The 22,663-nt window shown below is 41.9% G+C and overlaps 1 long non-coding RNA gene across 2 annotated transcripts in view; it reads right to left on the bottom strand.

The window, feature by feature from the left end:
• Window positions 1-563: 563 nt before the first annotated feature.
• Window positions 564-22,663, bottom strand: part of LOC136104044 (uncharacterized) — a 79,633-nt gene continuing 57,533 nt past the window's right edge. The window contains exons 15-18 of one of the 2 annotated variants that reach the window (XR_010651702.2): window positions 13,024-13,110; window positions 7,074-7,188; window positions 5,699-5,764; window positions 564-2,768 (exon numbers count right to left, since the gene is read on the bottom strand). This is a non-coding gene — a long non-coding RNA (uncharacterized lncRNA). Of the gene's footprint in view, window positions 5,765-7,073; window positions 7,189-13,023; window positions 13,111-22,663 lie in introns of both variants that reach the window. The other variant, XR_011739827.1, reaches the window with a different exon arrangement.

The following is a 22,663-nucleotide window of genomic DNA, read 5'->3' as shown; positions in this document are numbered from 1 at the left end:
GACCTTCTTCACTTCATTTCCAGCCATCTTTGGATCAGACTGTTGCTTTTTTCTACAGGCAACGTGATGGTACCTGGAATAAGCTGCTACTTCAGTGCGAGAGACCAAGAGAGGCTACACGGCTAGAAGGAGTCTGATAAACTTTCTTATATTTCCTATTTGTGCACTTAATTTCCACTGTTGCGTATATTGTTATGTATAATAATTCAAAACCCATAAGGACCAGACTGGAGACCTCTCCTTGCCAAGGCTTGAAGATTCACAGAAGTTGAGGGAAAATGACCTTTGCATGTCCATCAGCTACATTTAATCTAAATTAAAGTGAATTTTAACAGTTACAAAACACACATATTCTATTTGCCCAGGCTTCCTCAGCTGTTGCAAAGATTTTCAAGATCTTCACACTTCAAATATAAATGCATGTATGTACAATAAAATTATTCGCACGAATGTAAGACAGCAGATTTTTTGGTTACGCTTCTTGAAAACCACGATAAGATTTATTCAAGCTTAACAAGACTGGTGGCAGTGACACAGGGGCTGTGAATTGCCCGACAATCAGAGGTTCTCTGCAGCCTTTTGGGGATGGTTATTGCAGACATTCGAGTTACTATTTCTTGCAGTTACAGAGTTTTTATTGCTGTATCTTTTGTTCTTAGTAAAGTGTTTCTAAATCCACTTGTCAAAATAAATACACGACAGCAGAGAAACATTACTTCTAGGAGTCGTCTTCTGACTTCATGTGCACCCTTCCAGAAGGAGCTCCAGCTGATCATTCAGAAAAGAGGCACAAAAATACCCCCTGTTATCCTGCATTCCTGAAGCTTTTCTTTCGGTGTAACTACACTAATTCTATTTGATTTTCAGCTGTTATTTCTTGAAGGACACTTTGCTTTTTCATGTGCTGTTTAACCCATTCGAGATTTTTCTTTTAAGGGACAGCATGAACGGGGGAAGATGAAAACACGTGTGATGTCCAGGACAAACAGAGCTGTCTTTGGAAAGGCATTCTGCCTTGATCGCAGTTTATTTTCGAGTGTAAGAGCGAGAATGTACAGCCAAACCGCAACATTTGGCATCCAACTACCCTTTTCTGGTATTTGCCACACTACGACTCGCACGGTGTAACTTTTCCAGCACAGGCTCTGCAACTCAAGGAGCTGGGAATGGATCTTCTTTGTAAACTGATAAATACTACTACTCAATATCTCAAAGGTATTTTACAATAAGCTGTGCTGGAGATGGCATCATCAGTAAACTGTTCTTGCATATCTTCAGCTAAAAAGTCCATCTGGAAACAGAAGGTTTAGCATTCCTTGTAAAATAAAATATTCAAAGGTTCCAGTAACTGCTTTTAAACAAAAGCATTTTATTTCATGGATTTTGAGTTTGTTCTGCAGCGTTTTTAACTATCCTTAATGGACAAAACAGACATCAGAAACTGCGAAGCAGTAGGATCTTGCTTTTGGGGCAAGATATCAGATATAAACTGTGCATTGGTACCACTAAAACTTGTGGTTTAGTGATTAGCGATGATTTCTATATATATTGAATAGAGTGTGGATGCATGAGCTCTCAAGACAATTACCCTCTTAACAAAAAAATCCCGTTATTTCCCTGATACACCTTTTGTTTCCCTTTGGGGCTTAATGTTGCTCATTATCTGACACTCCAATTTTGAAGTCATATCACTGTAATGACAAACACATGCTTAAATTATGGAGTTACACTTTTATGAACCGATTGGAAGCTCCTGCACCAAATATTGCTTACATGGCATTGTTACAGCTCTGCTTTCTGTGCAACGTGTATCTCTTGCTGCCAGGACATAGGAACAAAAGTATAGATTTTATATATATATATATATATCTCGATAGATAGATAGATAGATAGATAGATAGATAGATAGATAGATAGATAGATAGATATAACAAAAAGGCATTTCCTGGATCTCATGGTCTGGAACAAGGCAGCATTCAGATCAACCCAAAGGCACAACAACTCGTTTATTAAGATCCTGGACCGTCTTTAATCCAGGGCAATTTTGCCATTCAGGTGTGGGAAGAAAACAGGGATTATCTGTACAAACATGAAAGTTAGACAAAGTTCTAAGCGGTTTCCATTCTCACTGGATGGCTGCAGAAGGATAATATTGGAACAAATATTACTATCTGTTAAACATTTAGATGGAGGTAACTAAGAAGTGTTCCACTGTTTCTTTTTAATTAACATCGATAACTATAGATTTTAGATTTGTCAAATTCTTTTAAAATTGACTTGGCAAAGATAGATATCTATTTGGTTTTGATGTAGCTAAATCTCGTTAGAGTCTTGATGAAGCTTGTGCTTTTTTCTTTTAGAGGTCAAGAAAATGCATACGAGTTGAGGATACTCGTGATCAGGGTACCTTGGGACTTGTGAAGATCGGTTTTATTTTTTAAACAAATCTCTCTTCTTGGAATATATTAAGAGATCTTATGAAGTGGGAAGCTAGAGTTAGTACAAATCTCAGTGGAATACCAGTTTCTGTGATCCAGCACAGTTTAGGTACATGTCTAGAAGTTACGTTAATGACTTTCCTTGATGTTATATATCTTAGATATTTCCCTGCAGTATTTTTCCGCTGCTTTTCCCTTTGCTCCAGCATAAGGTTGTCTGTTCCGCAGTAGATTTGCAGTCCTGAGCTGCACTTACGAGATGCCCGGTTGGGTACAGGATCATCCAGCCCATCGGCATGGTCAGTCTGGACTGACGGCTCCATAGCTCTGCTAAAGGTTAAGCAAAGTGCACACAAGGAACACAAACAGCATCCTTCTCCTGTTCTCAGTCTCCTTTAGAAACAGGACAGAGAACTGAGCCACTGGTGGATGTGCACACTGTGGCTGGAGACTCCAAATGTCAGCACTTCCCAGTGACATGACTTTTCAGTACAAAGTGCAATGGAGCTTCTAGCCTGTGGCATTTCATCACACACCAAGTGCTCTGACAATCCACTGCTTATAAACAGCACTGTGTTGTCTTTTAAACAGCAACACAATAGAATCCTAAAATAATAGAATCATTTTTGTTGGAAGAGACCCTCAAGATCATTGATTCCAACCATAACCCACCCCTGGCACTGCCCCATGTCCTGAGAACCTCATGTCCGTCTGTCCAGCCCTCCAGGGATGGTGACTCCAGCACTGCCCTGGGCAGCCTGTTCCAATGCCCCATAGCCCTTTGGGGAAGAAATTGTTCCCCACATCCAATCTCAACCTCCCCTGGCGCAACTTGAGGCCATTTCCTCTCGTCCTGTTCTTGAGTGGGCAACCACCACTGCAGCGCATCATTTAGCTCTCACTAGGAATCCTCACAGAAAAGGCTGATGTGAAATTATACTCTACCTTTGAAGATGGATTCTCTCTCTTAAAGCTGCTGACTATTTTCCCTTAACAGATACCAGACTGGCAAAAATTTTTAAGAGGTGATGCCTAAAAAAAACCCGATCAACATGAATAAGGTATTCCATGTAACATACAATAATTGGAGGTCTACCTAAAACAATCATCTTTTATTGCATCCACCTTCAACATGTAGCGGTAAAATAATAATGAAGTGTTATAATACTGGCTCCTAAAATGTACTAGTGGTGAGTGGCCTGTGTGGCTCATTAGAAAGCCAAAGGGGGTTGCCTCATGCTGTGTGGTGGATATTTTTATCTTCTTACTCTTATGGGTAGATGGCCTGCCTGCTTTGCACCAGTGGCGCTAAGCAAATGAGTATTGCCCTCACTGAGCTCATTCCTACCCCCACCTGCAAAGAAGAGGCCCATGATAGCAGATTTGGTCACCAACACTTGGCTATGTGCACACAGCATCTTCTGAGCACGGTTCCACACACACCGACCTGGAAATAACTTCTGTTTGTGTCACCTCAGTGTCAGCCTATGTGTTAGTACCCACCAGCAGCAGCCACATACAGAATTGCTCCAAACCAACAAAGTATTAATCTGAATTAAAGTTAGCTATGTCTATATAATTTCTGTGGAGATGGGTTCTCCTTTTGTCTATAATTTTCCACTCAGCATCCGCTGGGAAAAGTGCCAGCACCAATAGTGTGACACACAGCTTGTGTATTGCTCCTTACTGGGTCCCAAATATGCTCGCAACTTTTCTTCTTGTCAGCTCTACAGCTTTTCTAGTTGCCAGCTCTAAAACTTTCCCTTTTGCTGCCCACCACGCTTGTGTCACACAGATGAATCTTAGGACCGAGTCACAGAAGAGCCCAGGAGACCACTGCTTTAAAGCTACCTTTCTGCATATTATATATTACTGTATATTTTTAAGGATTTGCAAAAGGCTATTTAGCAAAGTAAGTAGACAATTGCAAAGCTAAGTTTCTAAATTAAAGGATATTAAAGCTGCATATTTTACAGGAGCAGCCACGAGGTGGAGACCTTCACAACGGCTTAGTCCAGATCTGAGAACACCCACTTGCTGCCCAGGCCGGGCTTTCCAGCACCTATCTCTATTTGTCCCGGCATGCTGGTGTTACTGGTTAGCACTGGGACACATTCTGCCAGGTGCTGCTGTCTCCAGTGTCCAGTCACATGCAGCAGGTGAAGCGTGCGAGAACGGCCCAGTCCTGCCCAGTAAGTCTCGGCTTCAGAAGGACATTCAGAGAGGAGAACCATTCCATTTGTGTTCAGAAACACATCTGTGCTGCTGCCACCCAGTTATATTTTTTGATACAGACGCTTAGCTAGAGATTGGTGTCTCAGGGCTGAAAGACTTGCTTTTGAAAACACCCATTTAAACTCTTTAATAGGTTCTTATTCCTCTCAGTTTCCTTTCATTAATAAAAAGCATAGTGGGGCGGGGGGGAACGGGACCAAATGAATATAAACCAGAAACCATATAAACCAGTCTGTCTGGGGACAGATTAGATTTAAGGAAGAAATTGTTGCCCCTGAGGGTGGTGAGAGCCTGGCCCAGGTTGGCCAGAGTGGTGGGGGAGTCCTAGCTGAGCTAGGACTGAATTGTTTCAAATTCCCCCACATTTTTCCCTCTCTTTGAATTACATTGTGTTATGTTTTAGCAGAAGAGCTTTACAGGAAGGGCAGAAAATTAGATTTAATACACTTCTGTTAATTTTTTTGCTTCCACATCGTGATTTCGCAAAGCAGGATTATAAACAGTCTGTATGTAGGAAGTAGCAAGCCATGGATATAAGCACAGACTCTAGAATTAAATATATTAATGTAGTGGGAAATACTGTTTTTTCCCAGCATTTGGGAAAAAAGTAAAGGGCTAAAGAACTTTGTGCTGTAATATGATGAAACACAGCAAGGTTCTCCTTCAGGAGGAATAATCTCCTTCAGCATAAGTGGTCCACAAATTAGCAACCAAAATAGGCAACTACTACATGTTGACTGTAAAGAGCTATGAAATAGGTAGTATGTGTAATGCACAAGAGGCCTTATTTATGCTACAAACCCCAGAAATCATGCTGTGAATCCTTCAGTACCATCACATCCATAAAGTCAATCTCCTCTTCATGCCCAGTTCTTTCAAGAAAAACCTACTATTCTCCATGAATAAACCCCACCACCATCCGATGCTATTTAACGCAATTGCTAATCAAATACTCACAGAGTTACCAATCTCATTTTAAAACCATTTTAACATTTGCATCTCTAACATGTTTCTTGCATACTTACAACTGCTAAATCATGGGACACAAATGCAAGACACAATCCAATCCTTCCAGGTTATCTTGAAGGCACCTGCAGCAGAAAGGAATAGAGAATGTTCATTTCCATTCATTGTCTTATATTTGCCTAGCAGATAATCAAATCTCCACTTTTTAATCAAGCCAAATGTGCTCATAAACAGTGCTCTTGAGATGATGTTTTAAAGCTTAAAAGTTTGCGCTACAACTATAGTAACATGTGATTGATGGAAAATTGATGTCATTTAAAGACACCAACCCTTCTGTAGTGCTGAGTGTTACGATAAGAACTGCAAGAAACAGTTACTCAGGGGCTTACAGAAGCTACGTTGGATTTTTGTCTTGTGTTTACTTAGCTCAAGTGTTTTTCAACACAGAACATTCATTCTTTTAAATCAGGCTCCACAGTCATTAAGTGCATCTACAGACCTAGAGAGGGATATAAAAGGAATATTTTCACTTTCAAGACAATGCAAACCCATGATGTCCATAGGAAAAGTATGGCATAGCCAGCTTTTTTTACATAAACTGCTTGAATTAACATCGCTATAGGATCATTATAATAACTGCAACGTATCATATTCTTAACAGAAGTCGCAATAGATCTATATTCACAAATGCACAAGTCCTCATCTGCTTGCTCTAGGAAGCCAGGACTATCTCATGACTCTTTCCCTAGGATGCAGAGCAGGATTCCATAAGTTCAGCCCAGCTCTGGAGAAGAATGTTCTGCATCAAACCCCAACGCTGTGCAAAGCTGCCATTGAGGCACGGCCTTCGTTAAGCGCCTGGTTGATCTGGAACATCTCAACTTTGTGGATGGACACAAGCTGCTTGTGTCATTAGGCAGCTGGTCTTCTGTGCCAGGTGAAGCATTATTTTCATGAATACTGGATGTATATATTCAATAAAGCAAAGGCAAACCCTACTCCACAAAAGCCTGTCCTGCAACAGCAGCAAGGCACGTGTTTCCACACAACTAATTCACCTCCCTATACAATTAGGTTTATGCACAATCCGCTCTTGTATTCCAAACACACAGCGTATCGTTCTCAATATCTGGTTTTGTACACACACCACATATTGAAATCAGAAACTGATCATGTCAGGAACTATAGTATGTATAAGGCTTTGGGTTTATCTTAAACAGAACCACAAAAGACTGCACAATATTAGATGGAAGCATAAAAGGAAAGGAACGGGGTCAATATATAATGGGGTCAATGACGGTCTTGGAGGGCAGATATGTGAGGCTGAGTTAGACCTTGCAAACGAAATGAAAATGAAAGATTTAAAATGAAAGTTTTAAGACAAAAAACCATAAAAAGAAACACATGAAAATACTGATTAAAGGAAATCCAGACCTGTTCTCTCACTGCTGCTCAGTCTGTGGCCCATTAGTGTCCTCAGGATATCAGGCAAGTGGTTTCGAAGCCACTACATAGGAAAACAAACCCACGTCCACATTTCCACACGTGCCTGCAAAACAAACAAGGAAACCAGAGGAAAACACAGGAACAAATTAAACCATTCAGGCCAATTTTTCAGCTGGCTGTAAATGTAAAAATACAGCATGAACTGCATTCATATGTTGGTATTTTCCCCAAAAAAGGTAAGCAGTGCTTTTTAAAAGATTGAGAATCTCTTTCTATTGAGTACCAAGGATGGAATTGAGATTCAAGGTGATATAGATACAGCCCCCAAAAGTAAATGAACATTTTGCCTCGGTTAGCAATAAAGTGATGACATAGATGGAGCAAAGATGTAGCAAATTTGTGGGGTTGGGGAGGATCACAGTATCTCCAGAAAGAACTGGATGGCTCAGGATATTATAGTAAAAATGAGACCGCACTTCACAATACAAAGTCATGCACATACACATGAGGAGCAGTTACAAAACTGCCAGCTGGAAATAAGAAAGAGATAAAAAATTAGTCACTTGAATGTATTAATCTGAAAAAATATGTCTATAAATTGCTAATGTTGTGCAATGAAAAAACGAAAAAGCAAATCTAAATATTGGCGTTAGAAGCAGTTTTCCATGAAAAGCATGGAAGTACTGGGACTGTTGTACTGACACTGTCAGACTTCATTTGTATACAATTTTAGTCATATAAACTTACGAAAAATATTCCAAATGAAAGTAAGAACAGAGGAAGGCTTGAAGAAAGACCACAAAAGGAGTCAGCTCACAGAATCAGAGAATCACACAGAATCCCAGAATGTCAGGGGTTGGAAGGGCCCTGGAAAGCTCATCCAGGTCAATCCCCCCAAGGAGCAGGAACACCCAGCTGAGGTTCCACAGGAAGGTGTCCAGGCGGGTTTGAATGTCTGCAGAGAAGGAGACTCCACAACCCCCCTGGGCAGCCTGGGCCAGGCTCTGACACCCTCACCATGAAGAAGTTTCTTCCAAACTTAAGTGGAACCTCTTGTGTTCCAGTTTGAACCCATTACCCCTTGTCCTGTCACTGGTTGTCACCAAGAAGAGCCTGGCTCCATCCTCCTGACACTCCCCCTTTATATATCTGTAAACATTAATGAGGTCACCCCTCATTTACATTGGAAAAAGTTGTAAAGAAAGAAAAATCAAAACAAACAAACAAACCAATCTAAATCCAAACCACAAACAAAAAACAACAACAAAAAAACACACACAGGAAGCCAACCAGCTGGTTCCAGTTAAATATGAGTGAGTACTAAACTCAGCTGAGCTGGTCATTCAGTGGATGGATGGACTTTTTAGCTCTGCAAGTTATCTCTGGAGTAACTTCTTTGAAGTTTATGCTCAAACTTGTAAAAAAAACCAGATGAATCTGAACACCCCAAAATGTAAAGATTGCTCTTGCATATTGCCAGATGCTGAACTACTGGACTGAAGGAAAGAAATCCTTTAGGTTTGAGGACATTAAGAAGACTGACAGGTCATGAAGGGAGTCAATAAAAGGTCAGTTAAAACCAGAGTCTTGGCATGGATACGGATATGGATATGGATATGGATACAGGTATGGATACGGATACGGATACGGATATGGATATGAATACAGATATGTATTTTTTTGTTGTTCTCAATTCTCCATTTCTAGGTTCTGCCAGTTAGAACATTCAGGCATTTTCCACTTCAACACAAGAAGCATGAACACTTGTATCTCTCACTATGAATTTATCATGTTAAACACAATGGGCACAGAGTAAAATAGCATTCTCTTTTCTTTTATTCTCAAAGGCTATTTTTTTTTCAGGAACTACCTTAAAGATTTCCACTGCAGGAGTTAAATAACCTGGCAAGAGCAATGACCTGCCATATGACTTAAGCATCACTGGGATTAGATATTAAGTATGAATAATTACAGCCATACAATTTTCCTCTTTATTACCCAGATAGCTCCCTTACGCAACACAAATCTAAATAAATCTGAAAACAGTGACTCATACTGATCTACCATGCACTAAACCCCATGGTATGTAACCCCATTGTTCCGATTTTAATAATTCCATTCACAGCGATCTTTTGTTCCTCTGCTTTGTCAGTCAACCCACTTTAATACCCAGAGAGGCTGTTAAATCTGTAAAGCTGATTTTTGCGGGGCTCATCTTGTTCCAAAAGCTTATTACACAACATAGCGGTTCTTTTCATGGTACACACTGATGGAGAACGGATACGTTGCTGGAGCATCAGGCTGCCCCAACCAAGGGATAAGTTCAAGTGAACAAGGTGCATGTTCACTGGCCACAGGTGGTACCCAGCCTCTGTGTTTCACGTACTTTTGCAACTTTGACTGCTTAAGGAAGATTATTTTCTTTGCAAAACATCAGCATGGGATTTATTGTTAATTGTATCAATCTACGTAACGCTCTTTTTGGTAAGGACAGACTTCAAAACTGATCCAGCACAAGTCACCACTTCTATTAAAAGCTCCTTTTGTGAAGCATTTCTTAGGACAGGCTACAGGATAGCGTCTGAAATTCCAGATTTCTGCATACTGTCCTCAGCTCTGGGCCCTGGGTGAGACATTTAACCTCTTTGTGACTCAGGTTCTTTACTTCTTTGCTAAAGATGGCAACAGCAACTTGAGATTTTAATTACTCTTCTCAAGGTACCTCAAAACCAAAGTCTACCGTCTTACATCTCCAAGCAAATGCCAATGAAAACCTCAGCAATGAGTTTCCAGACACCACATTCCCCAGAACAGAACTCGTGACACTGGAGGGGAGGTTGAAACTATTGGGTTTGTTCAGCTTCAAGAGAAGTCTAAGGGGAGATGTCTACAAACACCTTGTGGGAAGGTGCAGAGAAGATAAAGCCAGACTCTCTTGGAAGTGCACAGTGATATGGGGAGAGGCAACAGACACAGGCTGGAACGTGGGAAATTCCAGATGGCTTCCAGAGGTCCCTTCCAGTCTAACTGTGATTCAATGACAAATTATTCCTTTATTCTTAGATGAATATTCCAGGAAGTAAAAGAGCAGGAAATGTTCATTTGTGCCAACACACCACATCTCTCCTGTCCCCAGGCCTTTTTCCTATACTTTTTTGCCAAACACCAAACAACCTTCTCCAGGAAAAAGTCCAAGATAACTTCAACTTTTCTACTTTAACGGTGATTAATTCATTATCTGTTGAATAGCATTGTTTGTTTTCTCACTTCATATCATCAGGTAGAACTCTGGATATATAGTGGGAATCCAGACTTCTTTGCAAACAGTGTGAACAAAAGCCATAGGCCCAAGGATGTTCATATTCTGATGATTTCCAAATATAGCACTAAATTTTGTGAGCTGGGCCATTCGGTGTTCTCAGCCTGGAATTACGTTAGTTACTGGCAAGAAGTCACAACTCACCCACACTTACTGCATGCATTTGAGGTGCTGTTTGCCAGTAGAGGTGTTTTAATTACCTTTTGAACCTGGTTAAACAATAATGAAAATAATAATAAAGCAAGCTCACTTCATGGAACACAAGAGAAGACAGATTTGTTCATTTTCTTGGATCAAGGTGCACTGATGGTTTCATTTTGCAACAGTCTCAGTGCTTTCAGATGATGCGTTTACATTAAAATAGTCTCCATTTTCTCTCCCTTCCCAGAACTCTTATCTATTATATAACTTGTTTCATTTAGAGATCTCAAAGCGCATTTTATTCATGAAGATACTGAACAAAACAAGCAGTCAAAGAACTTGCCCAAGTCACAATTTGCAGGTCGTTGTTAAAACAACTCAGTACATTCAATTCCCTGCTACTGAGCCCACTCCTCCTCTTCTCCAAGTAGCTGCCTCAAAATGCTGCACGTCTAGGAATATTGTAACGTAGCAAATCGTTCTTACTTCAACTAATGGAAGGGAAACTCAGTGCAATTCAAATGGCTGTGAAAACAAAAATGCCATCAGCAGCAGCTCATAAAGGTTGAGATTATCCACACTTCTATATTCAAAGCAGCAGTATGAGTATTAAGGAAGAGAAAGAACTGGGAATGTTCCCAAAAGTTCGCTAAATCCTTTTCATCCCAAAATGCAATTTCTCATGCATATCTACACGATGAGCTCTCTATACAGAAAGGACACGACTCCGCTTTCCATGATCATCAACATGCTTAGCAGAATTTTTCTCCCTATTAGCACCAAGCCATTAAAACGTGAGACAGGAAACATCGTGGGCAAACACAGGGGAACCTAACAGAGAGATTTGCTATCTCCAGTTTCTGTTTGTGCTTCTCAAGCTCACTCTGCAGTTAGAATTATTTTGCCAGAGGTTAGATGGTATTTGAATAATTGGTCTTAGTTTTATAGGAAGATGGGCTCACAATTCTGTGACACAGTTTTACTTCTTTCTTCCCCCTTTAGTTACTTCTGAGCTCCTGCTAAAAGGTATTAGCTTGATAGTTGCAGCTGATAAAGTTGTCCTGTTGATGCAGCAGGTCAAACGCAGACTTTGTCCATGCCGATGGCTCTGTATCCCACACTCCCCATTCCACCAAAGTGGAAGGATTGATGTTGAAATGCCTCATCACACACCCCATGTGCTGTGAATACTAACGAGGACCCCAAATGTTTGTCAACTGGTGGGGCAGAGTCACCACGAGAAACCTCCCCACAGGGTTGCTGGTCCTTGGGCACTGCTGACTTGGGCAAGTCTGATATAATAATGGAAAGTCTCTTTCTAATACCCTGCCTCTTCCCACTGTCTTCACAGATTTAAGTGACCATATTGTTCTTTCAAAGCCCTCAAAATTTCTTCTTCTGTTGTATTTTTCAAACTCGATAGCCCATGGTGCAGTAGCCAAATGCAGCAGAACTATCCTCCCCATCCACACTTCTAGAAAACCTCTATGAGGTCTTTAAAATCGCCTTGAACAGTGATCATAGAATCATACAATCACAGGATCATTTTGGTTGAAAGAGACCCTCGGGATCATCAAGTCCAACCATAACCCACCCCTGGCACTGCCCCATGTCCTGAGAACCTCATGTCCGTCTGTCCAACCCTCCAGGGATGGTGACTCCAGCACTGCCCTGGGCAGCCTGTTCCAATGCCCCACAGCCCTTTGGGGAAGAAATTGTTCACCCAGATCCAACCTCAACCTCCCCTGGCGCAACTTGAGGCCGTTTCCTCTGCTCCTGGCGCTTGTTCCTGAGGAGTAGAGCCCGACGCCTACTGGCTCCAAGCTCCTTTCAGGCAGTTGTAGAGAGTGATCGAATAGAAATAGAAGGAATCAAAGACTAAACTCCATTAGGAAGGACAGAAAGACAAAGCTTTTCTGCTGCTGGTTGGAAGGTAACACCAGCACTGAGCTGAACTCAAGGTCCAGCTCCTAGGAAGTCAGGAGACCAACATGTGTTATGGGGCTGTAAGAGCTTCTCCACTCGTAGGAAGCCACCTGGCGCATGATGAAGGGGTTTCGCTCTTCACTACTCCCAAGACCTACAAGAAACTTTAAGGGATTATCCAGTCTTTTATTTTACTTTACCATTTTTCTCATGTAGCAGTGGTGATCTGTCCTCTAAGCAGAAGGTGTGTGGCATGGGAAGCTCTCAAAGAAGCCCATGAGTTCCCATCCCACAAGCTCTTCAGCACAGGCAGATTAGTGGAAATTCAACGGAGACACCAGGACTTGCAAAAACTGATTTTTGTCCCAAAGCTTCTCAAGAAACCTGTGCTGTTTACAGACGGAAGGCAACTACATCAGTCCTAACAAAAGCTGACCAGACCACTTCAGCCTTTTTAAAGACAGAGTGATGGTTACTTGTCACAGATCACAATGTGACTTTGAACTTTTGTATTAAAAAGGAGAATGTTGTCCTGTGAAAAGCTTCACTTACACCACAGGGAGGAAAGCAGGGGGGAATCTGGCTGCTCCGACTCCAGTTCTTCCTCGAGTGAGAAGGTGCAAGCAGGGGGAACGTCGGCTGTAAAAACACAGAAATAGGTCAGCCCTCAATCCTATTAGCAAGTCTATTTCTTTCAAATAAGAATTATCTACCTGATTCCACCTAGGGAAGAGGACTGAAGCAGAAGAATATATTAATATAGCTCTTCATTTCTTCCCAGCTAACTGCAAAGTAAGCTTAGAATTGTTTCCTGCCACGCAGAAAACAATATGTTGGTGGCACTTGTGCCTTTGTTAGTGCCATTGTTTTGCATGTCCGTGTGTTTATGTACATCAATATTAATGAAATAGAGGCCAAACAGGAACCGAGTTCTCGCTGGGAACTGCTCCTTCGTGGCATACCCAGGGAAGCAGAGAATGAAACATTCAGCAACGCTGCAAAAATCGCTGGAAAACAAACACTGCTATCTTCTGTTGTGTCTGTCTTTTGTATAAAACAACTCTGAGAAACTAAACAAGGGTGTTTGTGCTGCTCTCAAGTGAGGTTTCTTGTTGGCATTTTTTAAACTCTAACTTGATTTAAATACACGAACAATCCAAAAAGTTATTCTCCTTGAGAAACTTAGAAAGCGAACTTGCTTTTCAATACCCAGGGAATTCGCTGATACAATTCTGGCTATTTCAGTAAATATTTAGGAAAGATTTTACAAAGTAACTCTGCAGGCCTTTTGTATTGCAGAATAAACCTACTCTTATGATTTTCTTAAGAAGAAGTGACTATATCTCAACAGGCAATATTTACAGGGGAAAACTGGCTGTATCTGTTCCGCTGTGCGATGGCCTTTCTGAGGCCACATGAAATGCTTTGTAATTTGCATTGGAGAATTGCTGGAGCTCCAAAGTCACTGGATTTTACAACGCTACACAGACCAACTTTGCCAAACTCCTCCGCTTTGCTGTTCCATCTTTTACTTCTGTTTCCCATCTCTGGCCTGTACGTGTGCTACAAATCATTGTGTTGCGTGGGCAGACATACCTGATCTGTATTTAGCCATTGGTACCAGCGGCTGAGAAACCACATATATGTGTCCTGTATGTCCAGAGCTGTCTCAGGCACCAGTTTTTTTCTCAAACATATCGCTGCTGCCTTTACAGCAGAACATTAAACACACAGATGGCGTTATTATGTAGAAGGGACTCCATTTCCCATACCTCGGACAGGAAAAATGTGCTTTCTAGGGATTAAAATAAGCAATTTATTAAAAACAAAAAAGCAGCAACTTCCTAAAGGGGAAGTGGGTTGTGTGGGTTTTGTTTTATTTCTAAAAGGCTGACCGAAATTATTAAGTGCTGGGGCACTGATTTTGAAAACGGCCAACTCGCTTCATGTGAGGCCCTTCCTGAGGGCTCTGGATGAACCCACCGTTTAAAAATCTTTCTTTAATTCTTGCTGTGACTAGAAGTTTTGTAACTATGACAACACTGTCCCATCTGTATGACAGGATCCTGTTATAGTATCCATCTGGTAACTGAAGGATTACTTCACCAAATCTTACATTTTGAAACCCATGAAGTGGGAAATGTGTTAATGCTGGGTGGTTGGAATGGAAGGACACAGGACAACAGAAGAGCTGGAAACTTCCTTGCCCAATCGGACAGACCATCAGCACACACTGAGCTTTTGAGATGGTGAAATGGTTAAAAATGAGCCATTACTCCATCTTTTGTCACATTACACCTCCCTTCTGGCTGAGCTGGAGGGACTCGTGCTACCAACAGCTTAATCCAGAGCTCTGGTTTCAAAGAACTGATGGGCAACACCTAAAGCAACAACAAAGCAGGTTTGGGGAAATGCTGTACTTTAAATATTTCCCCATTAACTGTTTTGTATGAAATACAGAAACCTGAACTCTGGCTTTCACACTTCTTCTATTCCCATACTTACACAAAAAGGACTCATTAGTGAATTTTACAAGTGGATGAAAGCACCGAGAATGAGGAAAGGGATTTATTATGCTTTGAAAAGTCATGGGAGGAAGAAGAGAAGCAGACAGAAAGGGAGAGTAAAACAGTTTTAAAGAGGGGCAATCCAGTGACTTTTTGTATCACTTCTGTGGAATTAAAATTAACTTTTACTGTTTCTCAAAGACAAATGAGATAGGCTCTATCCAAACAGCAGGAAGGTTTAGATCTGCTCTGTATTTGGTATTAGTTCATCTCTAGTAAGAGAGAAAAAAAGTGAAGCTCCATGAGAGATTAAGAGATAAAGGAAGAGATAAAGGAAGAGGAGAAGGGAAGAGGAAGGGGAAGGGAAGGGAGAAGGGAGAAGGGAGAAGGGAGAAGGGAGAAGGGAGAAGGGAGAGGCGAGGCGAAGAAGAGGAAAGGCAAGGAGAGGAGGGGAGAGGAGGGGAGGGGAGGGGAGGGGAGGGGAGGGGAGGGGAGGGGAGGGGAGGGGAGGGGAGGGGAGGGGAGGGGAGGGGAGGGGAGGGGAGGGGAGGAGAGGAGAGGAGAGGAGAGGAGAGGAGAGGAGAGGAGAGGAGAGGAGAGGAGAGGAGAGGAGAGGAGAGGAGAGGAGAGGAGAGGAGAGGAGAGGAGAGGAGAGGAGAGGAGAGGAGAGGAGAGGAGAGGAGAGGAGAGGAGAGGAGAGGAGAGGAGAGGAGAGGAGAGGAGAGGAGAGGAGAGGAGAGGAGAGGAGAGGAGAGGAGAGGAGAGGAGAGGAGAGGAGAGGAGAGGAGAGGAGAGGAGAGGAGAGGAGAGGAGAGGAGAGGAGAGGAGAGGAGAGGAGAGGAGAGGAGAGGAGAGGAGAGGAGAGGAGAGGAGAGGAGAGGAGAGGAGAGGAGAGGAGAGGAGAGGAGAGGAGAGGAGAGGAGAGGAGAGGAGAGGAGAGGAGAGGAGAGGAGAGGAGAGGAGAGGAGAGGAGAGGAGAGGAGAGGAGAGGAGAGGAGAGGAGAGGAGAGGAGAGGAGAGGAGAGGAGAGGAGAGGAGAGGAGAGGAGAGGAGAGGAGAGGAGAGGAGAGGAGAGGAGAGGAGAGGAGAGGAGAGGAGAGGAGAGGAGAGGAGAGGAGAGGAGAGGAGAGGAGAGGAGAGGAGAGGAGAGGAGAGGAGAGGAGAGGAGAGGAGAGGAGAGGAGAGGAGAGGGAATGAAAAAACATCCTCCAAAACTTTAACACCAAGCAGGATGAGCAAAGAGCCCGGTTTGGGGCACACAGGAGTGAGCCAGGTCAAAAGCAGCCTGATGTCAACGTGGTGTCTGTCTGGAAGGCTTGGTGACTTCCCTAGCCAACTGTTCTGAGACTTGCAATCCTAATTCACCTGAAAAGTCAAGCCTGAGTGAACTTCAGAGTTCAAGAGGTTGATTCCATCTCAAATGCAGAGGTTGAAAATAAAAATTCTACTAGCCAAGCTACTTTGAGTTGTAATCTCATCAGGTGGCACAAACTTACCACCTTGTGTCCCTGTTTCTTAGTGAAATTAGTAGAAATGTTTTGCATCCAGCTACAATGCCATAGATCTCTATTTTAAGAAGAAAATAAATCTAGTTTCCATCCATAATTAAGCACATCGTTGGCACAGCCTGTCTCAAAAATATTTTTGTTCTCAAAAAATTTAGGAAGAGAACATCTTCCCTGTAGGAATAGTTCCCCCCATCTGCTCTTCCTTGTAAAGTGAAGGAGGTGAGGGAGACGAATAAAAAACTTGACCTGTGACCACCTTTGGATGGAGCTTTCTGGCAGAGAAATGAAGTAGCGCTGCTTCCAAGGCAGACTCGGGACCCTATTTCTGAACAAACTTTGCAGTCCAGGTACATTCTTTTCACAGTTTTCATGCACAGATGTTAAATTGAGTTGTCTGAATGTTCTTTGATCTTAAAAAGGAAATAAATATAATGGGGACTTCTCACAGTTTGCCAGCGGAAGGAATCCTATCAGCTTTGTGGGATACAACAGTTGCAGTGGTACCTAAAAATAATGTGGGCCTCACTGATTTTCTCTTTGAAAAACAGTGAAATATTGCCCTGCATTTAGGGCCCTGGGTTGAGCGCATCTCCTCTTGGCTGCATCTTCTTGTTTTCTCCAGCTGTGTATCATAAATATTTTATATAATTGGTCATGCTCCTGCCGTTCAGTGAAGGTGAGATATGGGTCTACTGCATTTCCTTTCAACTCATCTCCTGATTAAAAAAGTAATCAAAAAGAAAGCTTGCTTCAATTAGTAGTGGTTTATACGGATTTAGAAGAGACACATAATGCTCAGCATTACAAGAAATGGTCTCCCCTTCCTTTCTAATACCCTAATTTCCAAATACTCACAGGCAGCCAAAATAGCAAGTTGAGCACGCCAGCAATGCTGCTGTAAATCCCTGGCATCACACATCAATACGCTCTTTCATGTGAAATTAAAACCTCCTCGTTGAGCATCAGCGGCAACAAAAGATGGGCACTCGAACAGCCAAAGGAAAAACAGCAAATGTGGAGAGAGGCAATTGGAACAAATTGGACTGAGTTAGCCTGTCTGCTCAACTCCAACCAAATCATTTTCTGCTCGTCTGCTATCGTATCAGCCACAAAATGTCCCAAGAGGCCTATGAGCAGGTCCTGACCAACCGCAGGTGAAGCTTGATGAATTTTGCTGTATTTAAGTCAGTTTTGATGGTAAAGCGGCTTGACATTTCGAACTAAAATGTATTATAGAAACGTTATCAATATTAAAATCAGATGCTTGATTTATTATTGGTTTTAATGAAATGTCCTGAATTCTACACACATTAACATGCAAACCCCTTTGACTTGAGCGCTGTTTCCAATCACAACCAGCTGATTTCTCCAGTATGGAGGTGAGACTCAGGATAACACTTTGACTTGGCTTAAGCACCCACCCATCTTGCAATGTCAATAAAGTGCTGACAGTCCTCAATTACAGTCTAGTTCTATGGTTGTTCTTGTGTTCCCAGGGGAAAAAAAAAGAGGAAATTAGGTGAGAAAAGGACCTCCCTGTTCATCAAATCCAATCTCCTTTTGCCACAAACAGTATAATTATTATATAACCCCTTTCATAGCGCATCAAGTTCCCTCAATCCTCCGCCCAGGAAATGTAAGAACCTCGTTACTCTATTTAGGAACCAATTTCCAGCTTAAGCTTGGACAACTCACAGTGTTTTGCTCTTGTGTTGACATCTGTGTTCGGCTTTATAGCTTTTCCCCCGCTGTTACGTACCCCCCAGCTCTCTTTGTACCCCCCAAACCTCTGGGAAAGCACCAAAGGGCCGCTCAGCTCGTTCCTACAAAAAGAACCACAAAATAAACCAAACAGCTCTAAAGACCAAACCTGACAAAAGCAGGAAAACCAGAGTTTTGCTGCATGGGCACCTGGAACCTGGTGGTGCCACAGGCCATGAAGAACGTGGGCATCGAGCAGGATTCACCTGATCCTGGTTTGTCTCATTAATATCGAATCTGCTTGAAGGCCAAAAGTATTTTCCTCCCTTTTTGGCCAGGGTTATGCCAGGCACAAGGAAATCTTTGCTGCTGCTTGTGCTCGGGAAGAGGAATCTGCAGGGCAGACGACGCTGTTGGCGCTCCAGAGCTTCACCAGAGCCGTGACGGATTTGCTGTGAACATCTGAAACACCAATTACATCCTCAAAATGGTATGAAATGTCCCCGTGGCACCTTGGTAACCTGTTTGTGCCCAAAGGTGGAAAAGAAATGGACATGGGACTAAAATCAATGTAACTATGTGTTGTGCGGTATAGGGAGGGAAGGTAATTTCCCACATTTGAAGAAAATAATTCCAGGAGATTAAAAATCACAACTTTTTTTTTTTTCCTTCATAAAATCCACAATAAAAACAGAGCATATTAAGCAGAAACGAGCCTACCAGAACTTATGAATAACTCGCATTCTTCCACTGGAGCCCAGCCAGTTACCCTTGGAAAAAATTCCTGTTTACTTTGTAGTGAATGTGAGAGACACGCAGTCTGCCAGAAGCTGTTACGACAGTAAAAACACAGCCAGAGGCTGTCACAAGTGAGGAAATCACAGAGAAAGTGAATTTGTTAACTTCAAGGACAAAGATTAAAATAATATCCATTTGGTTAAAAGTTATTTACTTTATCACATAGAAGACTTGAGTTTACATGAAAGCTATTCTAGTTCAAAGGCAAATTTCAGATACTTCTTCAATAGCAACTTTGTTTGTTAAATTTTATTAGATTTGCAAAGAAAACTTCTATTCTTCTTGTTCTCAGCTTGGCTGAGATGAATATTTTGCACTACAGCTGCATCTTTCTCCCACAAAGCCTCATTAGAAGTGCAGATGCCGGTGTCCTTGCTCAAGACACCTCCCAAAATCTTGGGGGACGATATGTTTGCACTTCTGGTTCTTCAGCAGTTTAATAAATATATCAATTATGTCCAAAACTGTATGCCTGTAATTTCAGAAATCCCAGAAAACACATATTTCCAGTACCCACAAGCCTGAATTCTGAAGCCTGATTAAGACAAGCTCACTCGAGAGGAAAAAGAGGGTAATGTGCAGCCCTCACAGCTCGTGCATTTTTGTACCATAAGTTTAGGTTTGTTCTTTTCTGCTCTTCACCAAAATTGAATGCATTTTTTAATCCGTTTCTGTGCTTTTGTGTACAGTATTTTTATTCCTCCTTTCTCAGTAAAGCTTAATGTAAACCATAAGCTGAACATAAATACACTTTCTCATGTGCATTTACGTTCTTAATTCATCTTCTCGTTTAACTTCTCTGTCTTTTATAAGCAACTTTCCTCTTCTCCCACACAGTAATCACAGGCTTATGATGTACAGACGGCTGCTGTCTCAAACCAGCCACGTGCACCCCAGCTGTCATAACTTCTTTCTGGCTCTGATATATTCTCCTATTGTCTATCTCATCCCTTTAAAGCACAATTTCTAGGCGTTGTTGTTTTGCTTTATTCTCAAGACCAAGAGCATGTTTAAGTCTTTTTTCCTGAACTAGAATCCAAGAGCTGGTGATCTGATAACCTTGTGACGGTAGTAAAAACAGGAGACAAATCTCACCTCAAAGAGATACTTGCGCATATCTGGCCTTGTCAGAAACAGGAAATACCAGGACTCTTACATAAAAGATTTCTAACTTAAATTTCCAGACCCAAGGAGCTGGAACGGCTTAAATACGGTTCAGATAAACATCCAGAAGTTCTGATGATTATCCAAACTCTTCGAGAATCTGGAAGTTTGGAGGTTCGCTCGTCAGTGCTACCTTGAGAACATCCTGGAAGCCGCCTGCACCTTGGAGCCAACAGCGATAAGGCCGTGCCCTTCGGAATAAAATCTCGGTTTAGAAGTCAAGTAACTTTACTTCGACTTTGGAAATGAGGCCAGTTTAATTCTCACTGTGATTAACCACCCAGAGGCTCAATGCGGTTTGGCTAATCCATGTTAAAATCACATTTTTAGCTCATTTAGATTATTGCTAAAGTGTTCCTGCAAAGGCGAGTCCTAAACCTCAGTAATATTAATTGACCAAAAGAAAGGAGGCCTTGCATTTCAATGGTGTTTCTCCATCTGCTTCGTAACATCTTCACTTGGAAATCTGTTCAGCATAGCTTGCTAAAGCATAAAAAAAAAAACATTTTAGGCTGCTACGGGCAAAAAGCTGGGGGTTTTTGGTAAAATTACTCACAAAAATAACAAAGAGAAGTATTTTCAGATCTGCATCTCTGCAGACAGCCTGAGGATTCAGGGGAGATTGGTGAGTTGGGGGTACATACACATGTTCTGTAATAAGTGGGTGAAGGAAAATTCACTGTCTCTGGCTCCTTGCACTGCTTCTTACTGAAAAAAAAAAGCCTGAATTTCCATTCGGTCTCAACCACCGATTCACATAGATTTGGTTTTTTACCTTTAGAGGGCAAAAGTCTAGATGCATACAACTCAAGTCTTCCTTGTGCTGACTCTCTTAGCAAGAAATAACACATTTTTGCCAAGAACCTGATCTATTTTCTTCCAGCTTACCAGTCCTAGCACTCACAAACCTCTGTGCCACCACCAAACTGTAGACGCATTAACCCATCTATTTATTCCCACTTATTTCATCGACTTCAGACAAGGGCTTTTGCATTTGCTGAATACTATTTACAGGCCCAGACTGTCAAACCTGAATCCAAATTGCTCAACTCCAAACCACCTCTTGCCAGCTAATGCTTTTAATGAGCTGAAAGCAATCAGCAGCTCTGCTCATCAAAACCTCCAGGACGGCGTGTCTGACCAAACCTTTGTCTATTTTTCCCCAATTACAGTAATTGGTCTCTTAGGGGATGTTGATTCTTCCTTCACACCTTGTGCCTCCTTTCCCATGCTGGACTCTCATAGCATTATTCAAAACATCCAAACTTGTCGTATATCTCCTATATCTCCCAGATCAGTGACCACCCTTAAATGACCCTAATTACTGCTTATGTCACTTTCTAGCATTTCTTTAGAAAGGAACAGCATTTATGCTTCTCGTAAGTCAGGATTTTATACGCCAGCCCTGCTGGATTTAATATTTTCTCAAAGGCGACTGAGAGAAGCAAAACCCTATTTATAGAAAAACTCTTAGGGGGTTTTAACGGGCTCTCACGCAAAGCCATTGTTTTGCTTTCGTATTTGTTGTCCCTGTGGAACTATAACCCCCAGCTCTAAATTGCCCACTCACATCTATTCATATGCGGCAATGAATTCCAGGACACCGCAGCTGGCTGCTAGTGCCAAAACGCTGTACGGATGTCTACTGCCAACTGGAATATTTTAACTTCAAAGGAAAAGATTAATGAAGATTATGGAAATGATGCTCAGTCTCTGCATTTCCACTGACCCGTTTTTCCCCCACGTATCACACAATGATTTGTTAAACTACGTGTTAGCAGACCCACCGTGAATCCACCGCGGTAGTGGCTTTTACAGCCGTAGAGACAGGAGGAAATGGACAGAGAGAAAACACGGTAACTGTATTTTGATAACGTATCTAAACACATGAAAGTCAATTTGATCTATGAGATCAGCAATGACAAGGTCAGCGATACGCAAACTTTTTATCTTATTTCAGATCTTCAAAGTATCTTGAAGTTTTGTGACGCATTGATTGCATTGATGCCTACTCTACCTATCCCTATCAACCCCATCGTGACCTATGCTACCAAAACATTTCTTTAAAGACATGAAGCATGTGCCAAATCCCAGTTACTTGCAGAGACTTGGCACAAGCCACCTGGGGACATATTAACCACGTCCCTGGGAGCGTGATCATCTAAGCACTTTTTCAGCTGGACGGACAACCAGGTGGGTAGACTGTAACTCCTCTTCTGTGTTTCAATGAAAAATTTGCCCTTCCATGTAACACTAAAAGGATTTCATTTCGTTTTTCAGTGTATGCTGGAAGATGATGGTCAAAGGATGTTGGAATCATTCAGATGTTCAAATGCCCCCCATGTGCCATTCAGTGAAGTCAGTGCTGATTTTGACAGAATATTTAACACAATTAATGCGGCTGATTTTATCACCGTAGTGATGTGGAAGAGTTCAAGACATTGTGATAGAAAAATTGCCTGAGAAAGTAATTCATAACTAGGTTTTGGGTTTTTTTTCCGCTTGTTTGATTGA

The sequence above is a fragment of the Patagioenas fasciata genome, chromosome 6 (genome assembly GCF_037038585.1).
Source record: "Patagioenas fasciata isolate bPatFas1 chromosome 6, bPatFas1.hap1, whole genome shotgun sequence".
In the NCBI taxonomy this organism is placed as follows: Eukaryota; Metazoa; Chordata; class Aves; order Columbiformes; family Columbidae; genus Patagioenas; species Patagioenas fasciata.
The sequence above is the reverse complement of the archived record's forward strand: the minus strand, read 5'-3'. Positions and strand labels throughout refer to the sequence as shown.